The following is a 12,122-nucleotide window of genomic DNA, read 5'->3' on the forward strand; positions in this document are numbered from 1 at the left end:
CCAAATTACATCAGTCTTCAGCATGACTACTACATATGCCCTCATCTCAACTTCTATTGGCTTAGATCTAAAAGGCCATTGTCTAAAGTCAATCCTTGCTTCTAGGGATATTGATATTATACTATTTCATACAAACTCATATTCTAGAATTTGAAAACCACAAGAAGGGTCCACTTCCTTCACCTATGAAAAAAAACAAAATAGAGACCAAGGACAGAAGCCAGTTTCTCAGACCAAATGGTCCCAGAGGAGATCAAGCCCCCAAACCTCTCAGCTAATAGCATAGTCTCTCTTCCTATGTCATGAGATAAAGAGTTGTCAAATAGAGTGGAGAAAATTACCCAAAAAGGCCTAAGCTGATGCTGAATCTTTGAATCTCTCCACCATCAAATCAATCAATCTTGTCTTCACTAAACAGTCGGCCTATTGAACAAGGCACTTCCCTTAGACATCATCCATACTCTCCCAGAAGCAGGCTCCCATGCTGTCTATGGGGAGAAACACCATTCCAAGAAATCTGCACTTGCACTAAACCATCATCACAATAGAATAAAAAATTAGAATTAAAAAGAATCTTAACAATGTTCTCCAAAAACAATTTTCTCCCTTTTACAGATGAGGAAAATGAAGATCAGAGAGATCTTGGACAAGTCCAGTACTATTTGGAGAAATAGACTTGGGATAGAAAGTGCCTGAATGTGAATCAAAGCATAGTCTTTTCACCTTTTTGTTGTTAATTGTTTGCTTGTTTTTTTTTCTTTCTCATTTTTTCCCCTTTTGATCTTAATTTTTCTTGCACAACATCACAATTATGGAAATATGTTTAGAAAAATTGCACGTGTTTAACCTATATTGGATTGCTTCGTGGGAAGAAGGAGGGAAAAGGAAGGAAGAAAAACTTGGAACACAAGATTTTTGAAAAAGTGAATGTTGAAAACTATCTTTGCATGTATTTGGAAGAATAAAATACTATTGATATATATGAAAACTATTTGGGAAGCCAAGATAAGAAGCCAGGTCTCCTAATCTCCAATTTAGGTTTTTTCCACAACACCAAGTTGGAGAGAATACAGCTCATGCTACAAGTTGCCAAAGGATCCAATAGATGAATATTAAAACCATAGCTGTGGCCATAGATGTCATGCCTCACTTGACTTCTTATAGGTTTGTTGTTATTTAGTCATTCAGTCATGTCTAACTCTTCATGACCCCATGGACTATATTGTACATGGAATTTTCTTGGCAAGAATACTGGAGTGTTTTCCATTTCTTTCTCCAGTGGATTAAGAGCCATCTCTGGTCATCTTGATCTAAATCTGGCCACTGGACCCAGAGGGCTCTGGAGGGGAAAGTGAGGTAGGAGACCTTGCACAGTCCTCCCTCACTTAAATCCAATTCGCTTACATATCATAGCATCCTTCAGGTCATGGTCCTCTTTGAGAACAAAAAACAAACAACAACAGTGTGTCTGAGGCTGGATTTTTGAACTCAGGTCTTCCTAAATCCAGTTCCAGCACTCTGTTAGTGGATAGCGCAGTCACCTAGCTGCAAACTACAATGTACAAACAAGATTTATATAGGATACATAGAAGATAGTTAACAGAGGGAAGACCAGTGGTAGTTGTTGGTGACTCCTTGCTAGGAGGCAGTTCCTTATGACTGGATAATAACAATAGACTAGAAGTATCTATTCATCTCTCAGCAAATCAGTCATGGGAATACACATCAATATCTACCCACACCTTTGAATGTGTATATCTATACATATCCTCCAGGACTTTCACTTTATTTTGCCACTAGCCCCATAATTAGTATGCCTTAAGGTCAGAATTTGAAACTAGGCCTCTGTCTTAGTACATATTTTACTCTGTGTTGCCTTTTTGCTATACTACTTTTAGATCCCTTGTTGAAAAAAGCTATTGAAATAAAGAACCAGATCTTTGGTTTGTTCCTTGCTATTCTTTTAAGTCCAATCTCAAGGGGAGGTGGCAAAACCTATGTGGAGAATGGACAGGGATGGGGAAAAACATCTCACTTGGAATTTTCCCATTCATTCTCAAGATACAGTGGATGTTTGGGGCTAAGGATTGGAAGTGAGAGCAAAGATTACTACTCTAGCTATTTGGGGAGACCAGCATGAAACAATAGAGTCAATAGGTTAGCAGAAATAAGGGAGAAGGAGGAGGTGATATTGGGGAGGTAGTCCTTTAGTTTAGGCAAATTCAGTCCAAAATTGAAGATGTAGAAGTATTAAAGGGTAGCATGATACACATAGGTGTTAAATGACTTGCCGAAGATTAAGAGTAGGGCAGCTAGTGGCACCATAGTGCACAGAGTGCATAGAGAGTCTAAGAAGATTAATCTTGCCAAGATCAAATATGGCCTCAGCCACTGACTAGCTGTGTGATCCTGAGCAAGTCATGCAACCCTGTTGCCTCAGTTTCCTTATTTATAAATGAACTGAAGAAAGAAATGGAAAACCACTCCCAGTATCTCTGCCAAGAAAACCCAAATGGGGTTATGAAGAGTCAGACAAGACTGAAAACTAAATGAATAAGAACCATAGTATTTTTTTAATTTTATGGAATAAAATAAGCATTTCCATAGCACTGGATAATTTAAAAGATGATTGCACATGAAACTGCAAATATATTGTCTACAACTTGCTATTTTTTTATACATATAATAAAATTATTGTATAAATTTTTTTCTTCCTTACCCTCTCCCATCATAGAAATGGCTACCATTAGACAAAAACAGGTCTCTGTATGTGTTTGTGTTTGTGTGTGTGTGTGTGCAAAATTATTCTATTCATACTTCTATTTATCAGTTCTTTCTCTGGATGCAGATAGTATCTTTCTTCATATGTCCTTTATAGTTAATTTCAGCATTTATAATAATCAAAATTACTTATTCAAAGCCATCCTTAAAACAATATTGCTATTACTATATACACTGATCTCTTGGTTCTACTCATTTTGCTCTTCATTATTTTATGCAATGTTTTTCTAAAATCATTTCACTCATTTGGAACTATGCTCAAAAAGCTATCAGACTATCAAAGCTTTAATAGATGCTTTGAATTCTTGAATTTATTTCCTTTTTTTTTTTTTGCTTGCCGATTTTAGAAAAAAAGAGAAATAGTTATTACTTATAGAGATGTCAAGATGGTAGCAAGGGAAAAGGTTCAGAATTGAGCTTTCCTCTCCTCCCTTCTATCTGTACTTAAAGTTATTATGCTTATTGGATGCTTAAACACAACACGTTTCAGATAGAAAGAAGATTGATGATCACTAGTTAAGGCTATTGTAGAAGACACTGATGCATTGATCACATGATTGGATTTGATGAGAAATTGTCAAACATTTTGGTCTCAAGGACTCTTTACATTCTTAAAAATGATTGAGGATCTCTTATATTCCTAAAATTATTGGAGTTTCCAAATAGCTTTTTTTTGTGACAGTTATATCTAACAACATTTCTTACATATGCTAAAAATGGTAAATTAAAGTTGTTGATTGAAAGTACTAATAGTAAACTCATTTTATGTTAATACAACACATTTTTGTGAAAAATAACTATTTTCTGCAAAAATTACTGAGAAGATAGACATTGTTTAATCTATTTTATCTATATTGGAATCTCTTCAATCTCTGACTTAATAGAAGACACCTGGATTCTCATATCTGCTTCTTGATTTAATCTATTGGGATATGTTAATTTTATTGAAATAAATAAAGAAAATCCTTACTCATGCAAATATGTAGTTGGAAAATGAAGCAGTTTAATAAGCAAGCAATGTCTTTGTATTAAGAAAATAATTGTGACCTTGCCCATCCTTGAAAAAAATCTCAGGAACCCCTAAAGATCCAAGGATTATACATTGGGAATCACTGGACCATCCAATTTCGTGAGTCTTTATTTTATTACTTTTAATTATTCCATTACATTTCACATATGTATATCATATATTCCCCAACTTTATTATAGGGGAAAGGAAGATCTATTCTATATAACTATTATTTGTTTGACCCCAGACAAGCATTTAACCTTTGTTTGTCTCAGTTTCCTCATTTGTAAAATGGAAATAATAAAAGCACTTACTCCAAAGGTAGTACCTGTGACCTATAATAACTGTAATGTACTTAGCAGAGTACCTGAAACATAATAAGCTATATGAATGTCAATTAAAATTATTATTATTATTATGTTTTAAAGCCTCCCATGAAAGAGAGCATGTAGAGGATAATGGCTACAGGATTAGCCTTGGAGTCAAGAAGATCTGTGTTTAAACTGTACCTCCTAGGCTTATGATTGTGTTTCTGACAATGGACAAGTCATATAACCTTTCAGTACCCTAGGCAACGAGCTAACACAAGTTACAGACACATTGCTATTGAGTGTACATGGAGGGAGTTTATGCACTTGCAATTCCCTAAATGGATGAAATCAGGATGGGATTGTTCCACACAGATCTACTCTTCATAATTTTATTTATGTGGTAGACATTTAAAATATACAATTGTTAAATGGCTATTGAAAGAATGAGTTATCTTAAATAAGACATTTTCCAATGGAGAAAGGTTTGAATTCAGTACAGCATACTTATTACTCTGTGGAAAATGCTTTTTGAAATCCAAATGGCAATCAAATGATGGTGGCCTAGCTGTACCAGATCTAAAATTATAATAATAATAAAAATGTATAATAATAAAGCAGTAGTTACCAAAAGCATTTAGTATTGGTTAAGGAATAGACTAGTTGATCAGTGGAATAGGTTAGGTTCAAAGGACAAAAAAGTCAATAACCTTAAAACTCTAGCATCTGACAAACACAGAGACCCCAGCTTTTGGGATAAGAACTCACTATCTGACAAAAATTGCTGGAAAAGTTGGAAACTAGTATGGCAGAAACTAGGCATCGGCCCACACTTAACACTGTACATCAAGATAAGGTCAAAATGGGTTCATGACCTAGGCTTAAAGAATGAGATTATAAATAAATTAGAGGAACATAGGACAGTTTACCTCTCAGACCTGTGAAAGAGGAAGGAATTTCTACCAAAGAAGAACTAGAGATCATTACTGATCACAAAATAAAAAATTTTGATTATATCAAATTGAAAAGTTTTTGTACAAACAAAACTAATGCAGACAAGATTAGAAGGGAAGCAATAAATGGGGAAAACATTTTTATAGTCAAAGTTTCTGATGAAGGCCTCATTTCCAAAATATATAATTGACTCTAATTTATAAGAAATTAAGCCATTCTCCAATTGATAAATGGTCAAAGGATATGAACAGACAATTCTCAGATGAAGAAATTGAAACTATTTCTAGCCATATGAAAAGATGCTTCAAGTCATTACTAATCAGAGAAATGCAAATTAAGACAAGTCTGAGATATCACTACACACCTGTCAGACTGGCTAGAATGATAGGGAAAGATAATGTGGAATGTTGGAGGGTATGCGGGAAAACTGGGACATTAATATATTATTGGTGGAATTGTGAACACATCCAGCCATTCTGGAAAGCAATTTGGAACTATGCTCAAAAAGTTATCAAACTGTGCATACCCTTTGATCCAGCAGTGTTACTACTGGGCTTATACCCCAAAGAGATACTAAAGAAGGGAAAGGGGCCTGTATGTGCAAGAATTTTTGTGGCAGCCCTGTTTGTAATGGCTAGAAGCTGGAAAATGAAGGGATGCCCATCAATTGCAGAATGGCTGAATAAGTGATCATGTATGAATGTTATGAATATTATTGTTCTGTAAGAAATGAGCAGCAGGATGATTTCAGAAAGGCCTGGAGAGACTTACACGAACGGATGCTGAGTGAAATGAGCAGGACCAGATCATTATATTCTTCAACAACACGACTATATGATGATCAATTCTGATGGACCTGGCCATCTTCAACAATTAGATGAACCAAATCAGCTCCAATAGAGAAGTAACGAATTGAACCAGCTACACCCAGAGAAAGAACTCTGGAAGATGACTATGAACCACTACATAGAATTCCCAGTCCTCTACCTTTGTCCTCCTGCATTTTTGATTTCCTTCACAGGTTAAATGTACACTATTTCAAAGTCCGATTCTTTTTATGCAGCAAAATAACTGTTTGGACATTATACATATATTGTATTTAACTTATACTTTAAAATATTTTACATGCATTGGTCAACCTGCCATCTGGGGGAGGGAGTGGGGGAAGGAAGGGAAAAAATAGAACAAAAGGTTTTTCAATTATCAATGCTGAAAAATTATCCAGGCATATATCTTGTAAATAAAAAGCTATAATAAAAAAAGTCCTTAAAAAAAATCATTTCACTCATCATTTCTTATAGCACAGTAGTATTCCATTACAGTTATATACTACAACTTGTTCAACTATTGCCTAGTTGATGGACATCCTTGAAATTTCCAGTTCTTTGCAACCATAAAAGTGCTATAAACATTTTTCCCCTTAATTTCCCCTAATCATCTTTAGAAAAAGACCTACTAGTGATATTGCTGGAACTATCTGGGCATAATTCAAAATTCCTTTCCAAAATAGTTGGATCAGTTCATAATTCCACCACTAATAAATGTGTCCTAATTTTTTCTCATTTCCTCTAAGATTTGTCTCTTTCCTCTTCAATCATTTTATCTAATCTGATGGTATAAAATGACATTTCAAGGTTGTCTTAATATGCATTTCTTTCATCAACAACAGTGTTACAAGTAATTGTCAGAGATAGAATTTAAACATGATTCCCTACTTCCAAAACCAGTTCACCATCTACCATGTGCATTGCCTTTATCACACTACAATGGTATATTCAAAAGCAAACTTCCAACAAACAAGAAATATAAAGTTATCTCCCCAACAAGTCTAAGGAAGGAGGTCTCAGGTAGTGAGCTAAAGGACTTTATTATTAATTCTGCTCTGCTCAACATTATCATTAGTAATATTTCTTAATTAAGGGGGAAATGTGTTTATCAAAATTTTAAATGATACAAATATATCAGATGATAAAATAAAAACCCAAAATGATTTTGACAGTCTAGTATAGGTTATGAAATTTAACAAGATAAAAATTTAAATTTAATAGCTATTAATATAAAGTTCTTTTTCTGAGCTCAAAAAAAAAAGCCATTACACAAGTATGAAATGGAGGAGCAGACCTTATTTTTTAAGTTTATTTGATTATGTCTTTCTGGATCATTAAGATTATAGTTTCAAAACATTTTAATTTTTGAAAATGAAATGGGGGAAGATGTGGCCAAACAACTATTTATGAGGGTTTAGATGATTTACAAATTCAATATGTCAAGTCTTATGTGGCAGCCAAAAAAAAAAAAAACTAAAAAACTAATTCTTTTAATAGAAGTATAATGCCTAGGGAAAAAGAAGCAATGATCCTATTTTTCCTCAACCCCCAACTCCATTCTCCTCCATCCCTATTGAAAATCCCACCCTTCTCCCATATCAGACTTCAAGTACTTTAAAGGAGTGATATAATACAATGGAAGCAGCAGGGATTTTGAAGGCAGAGGTCTGGCTTCAGATCCCACCTCTGACACTTAATACCTATTAAAAGTCATTTAACTTTCCTGGACCTCAACTTCTTTATCTATAAAATTAAAGGATTGGACTAGATGGCTTCAGAAGTTCCTTCCACCTCTAGGGGACTAATTCTTTGTTAATTAATTCTGCTTATTCTGTATCTCTAGCACTTACGGCAATGCCTTATATACAGTAAGTACGTGGGACAGCTAAGTGGCGCCATAGTGCATAGAATATTGGGTCTGGAAGTCAGGAAAACTGATCTTCCTGAGTTTAAATCTGGATTCAGACACTTATCAGTTGTGTTACTTAACCCTGTTTGCCTCAGTTTCCCCAGCCATAAAATGTAGATAATAACAGCACCTACACCAAATAAGATAATATTTGTAATGCATTTAGTGTAGTACTTGGCACACAGTGGGTACTATGTAAATGCTTATTCCCACTCTTTCCCCCAACACATTGATAATGAAGCAAGTGAAAATAAAAACTGAAAAAAAGAAGTGAATATAGCATATGTTGATTTATACTCGATCTCCATAGTTCTTTTTCTGGATACAGATGGTATTTTCTATCCAAAGTCTTTTGGGATTACCTTGGATCATTGAACCACTGAGAAGAACCGAACCTTTCATAACTGATCATTGCACATTCTTGCTGTTACTGTGTACAATGTATTCCTAGTTTTGCTTGTTTCACTCAGCATCAGTTCATGTAAATCTTTCTAGACCTTTCTAAAAATCAGCTTATCATTTTTTATAGAACAATAATATTCCATTACCTTCATATACCATGACTTATTCAGCCACTCCTCAAATGATGAGCATCCATTCATTTTCCAATTCTTTGCTACCACAAAAAAAGCCAATAATATTTTTAAAAGAGGATCAATTAAAAAACTTTTTTAATATTGGAAAGAGAACCCACTTAAGAATCAGAAGACTTGTGTTCTAATCCAGATTCTACCACTAATTAGCCTTGTGACTTTCAGGAAATCATTTCCCTTATTTTGATTTCATATTCCTCAGAGTGAGAATGTCCAGAAACCATCCCGATTCTTCCTGTCCCACTGTCTCTCCCAATAGAATGTAAGCTTCTTGAGAATTAGGATTGTTTCATTCCTTGGATCTGTATCCCCAAAACAGACACAATGCCTGGTACACAGTAGGGGCTTAATAAAACCATTGGTGCTGGTATTGATGAGTTCTCCAGAACAAGGCATAACATTCAGTAGACCAAGTAGACCAGTAGACCAAGACCAATTCCTCGAAAAGGAATTAATTCCCCTTGTACCTTTGATCTGCTGCCCACTAATGAGGTCTTTGATCTCTTTGGTAAGGAGTGAATCTCCTGTTAAGACAAATTGAGGGTGATTAATGATTACACAATTAATTCATTCACCTGAGTTATACCCTTGTGTTTGGCTTTTAAAATGCTGTCCAAGGATTCCAAAGCCAGAAGATTAGAGAACTGAAGACATTGTGGACAGAGAGGAATGGAGCCATTCACAGTTCTGAATTCTATTCCCTAGAAGGAAATCTCCAATATGTGATCCCTTCCCTAACAGAGATATAATGTAGACACAGTCCGAGGATGACAGCAGAAGAAATCTGGTCTGTGAACCTCTCAATCACCGATTTCTAATTCAGGAGTCATTAGCAAAGGTCATACCCTATAAAGGAAACTTCTCAATGACAGAATAAAGACCTCAATATTAATCAAATTAGAGTTCAGTACAAGAGGGATTTAAGCCTTGTGAAAGAACTGACTTTCAAGAGTTTCACACCTTATCCTGAGACCCCATTAATACCAAAACAGAAGGCCACTCTAACAAGGAAACATGGACCCATGACAATGATCGGGGAGCCAGGAACCTATGAAATGAAGGGACTGGACAATCTGATTTTTAAGCCTTTTTTCTTCTAGTTTTAAATGTCAATGCCTAAAATTTGTGTTGCCTCAGAACAATACTTAGGATCGGTCACCAGATGGCAGCAGGTTGAAGCAGTCTGAGAGCAAGGACGACCCATTATAGCTCCCACAGAAAATGACGTTTAAGGACAGGATTACAAGATCACAAATTTAGAGATGAATGGAACCTCAGAAGCCATTGAGCCCAAACCTTCATTTTGTAGATGAAGAAATTAAAGTACCAAGAGATTACATGATTTGACTAGGTTAACTTAGCTAGTAGTTGAGATTAGATTTGAACTCAGGATTTCCTGACTTCAAGTATAATGCTTATGCACTACCAACCTCTTGCAAAATTGTTGGGGGAGGGAGGGGGAAGAGAAGGGAACACAAGACCTAACCCAGACACTTACCACTTCCTAGCTGTGTGTCCCCTGGACAAGTCACTTAACAAGAAAAAGAAAGAACGAAAGAAAGAAAGGAAGGAAGGAAGGAAGGAAGGAAGGAAGGAAGGAAGGAAGGAAGAAAAAAAGAAGGAAGGAAGGAAGGAAGGAAGGAAGGAAGGAAGGAAGGAAAAAGGAAGGAAGGAAGGAAGGAAGGAAGGAAGAAAGAAAGAAAGAAAGAAAGGAAGGAAGGAAGGAAGGAAGGAAGGAAAAAGGAAGGAAGGAAGGAAGGAAGGAAGGAAGGAAGGAAGGAAGGAAGGAAGGAAGGAAGAAGGAAGGAAGGAAGGAAGGAAGAAAGAAAGAAAGAAAGAAAGAAAGAAAGAAAGAAAGAAAAAAGAAGGAAGGAAGGAAGGAAGGAAGGAAAAAGGAAGGAAGGAAGGAAGGAAGGAAAAAGGAAGGAAAGAAGGAAGGAAGGAAGGAAGGAAGGAAGAAGAAGGAAGGAAGGAAGGAGGAAGAAAGAAAGAAAGAAAGAAAGAAAGAAAGAAAGAAAGAAAGAAAGAAAGAAAGAAAGAAAGAAGAAAGAAAGAAAGAAAGAAAGAAAGAAAGGAAGGAAGGAAGGAAGGAAGGAAGGAAAGAAGGAAAGAAAGAAAGAAGGAAAGAAAGAAAAGGAGGAGGAGGAGGAGGAGGAAAATATACATTATCTCATTTAATCCTCATAGTCCTGTGAGATAGATGCTATTATCTCCATTTTGCAGATGAGGAAACTGAGGCAGACAGCGTTTTGGAATCTATCCCTAGTATACTGCCTCTTCCTTCTCATTACTAAGCACCATGCCTTTCAGAAGACCAATAAGAATCCCCTTTTCCACTACTTTTTATGCTCACCCATTATCTTGCATTTGTACTCCCAGCACCAAGCACAATGCCTAACACATAGTAAGACTATAATAAATGCTTTATCTTCATCTATACATTTTTACATCTTGATTTTTTAGTACTATCAGCATTAACAAAAGGCATGCAAATGCATTCAAAGCAAAACAAGAAGAAAACTCTCTTCATGTTATCAAGTTATTTTTTGTGTATATTTTTGTGTATCGTGTATAGAATGTCATGGTCTTTTTTTTTTTCCTTTTTTTATTTTTTCCTTTTTCATTTTTTTCTGCGTTTTAATAATTGTTTTTCTTTTTTATTTCTGCATTTTAATAATTGTTTTTCTTTTTGAAATTTAATTAAATTAATTAAATTTTATTAAATTAATTTTTTATTCTGCATTTTATTGTTCTTTTTCCTTCAATCTTTTAACCTCTTAAAATAGTCCCCAGAACGGACAAAAAAGGCTTTTCAATATATCTCCCCCTTTCCTGGAATGAGCCCTGAAAGTACTGTTTCATTTTTTTCCCCTTTTCTTTTCTTTTTTCTTTTCTTTTTTTTTTTTTTTTGCAGGGGGTGGGGAGGCTGGGGGGAAAGGGGAGGAGGGGGCGGCCTTTTTGGGTCCATAGTGCCTAACCCAGGAACAGATACTTAATAAAAGCTTGTTGCATTGATTTGAATTAAATTGGATTAGATTGGATTGGACCACATTGTTCTGAATCTTCCCAGAAGTTACAACCTTAGGATCCAGATAAAGAAACTATTTTCAGCGATTACTGAAGAACTCCACTTTGTTTAGGAAGAAGATTCCAAGACCAATAGGTCTAAAAACGCAGCTTCAAATTCCTCCAGTTTTGTTCAAAGACAGGGCCTTTCTCTTCTGTCTCAGGCCTGTAGTCTTCCCTCAAAGTGTGAGAAGTTAAGTCTCCATGCCATTGAATTCTACAAGCTTTTGACACCCAAAAACTTAGCTAAATATTTCTAGAAAAGTATAAGATTGAGATGCAGAATTAGAAAGAGAAAAGGATTTTAACTTGATTTCCTAGAATCATAAATTTAGAGCTGGAAAGCACTTTTAGAAGGCCTTTATTTTACAGATGGGGGAAATGAGGCCTAATAGCACCCATCTCCCAGGACTGTTTTAACGACCAAATGAGATAATCTCTGTAAATCACTCTGCAAACTGCAAAGTGCTAGGTAAATACTAGTTAGCATTATCATCACTCTCTAACTCCATATCTGGTTAGTGGTTGCTAACACTGAGCACTCTCTGAGCGGATTTACTGCCTCCTTGCCTCACCCAGACCAAATTTTTAAGGACTTCTTTCTAGTAGATATACTGCTGGTTATAGGATCTAAATCCCAGAACATGAAATTGAGCAGAGGGAAATTATTTTAAC

This window comes from Antechinus flavipes, chromosome 1, assembly GCF_016432865.1.
Source record: "Antechinus flavipes isolate AdamAnt ecotype Samford, QLD, Australia chromosome 1, AdamAnt_v2, whole genome shotgun sequence".
NCBI lineage: Eukaryota > Metazoa > Chordata > Mammalia > Dasyuromorphia > Dasyuridae > Antechinus > Antechinus flavipes.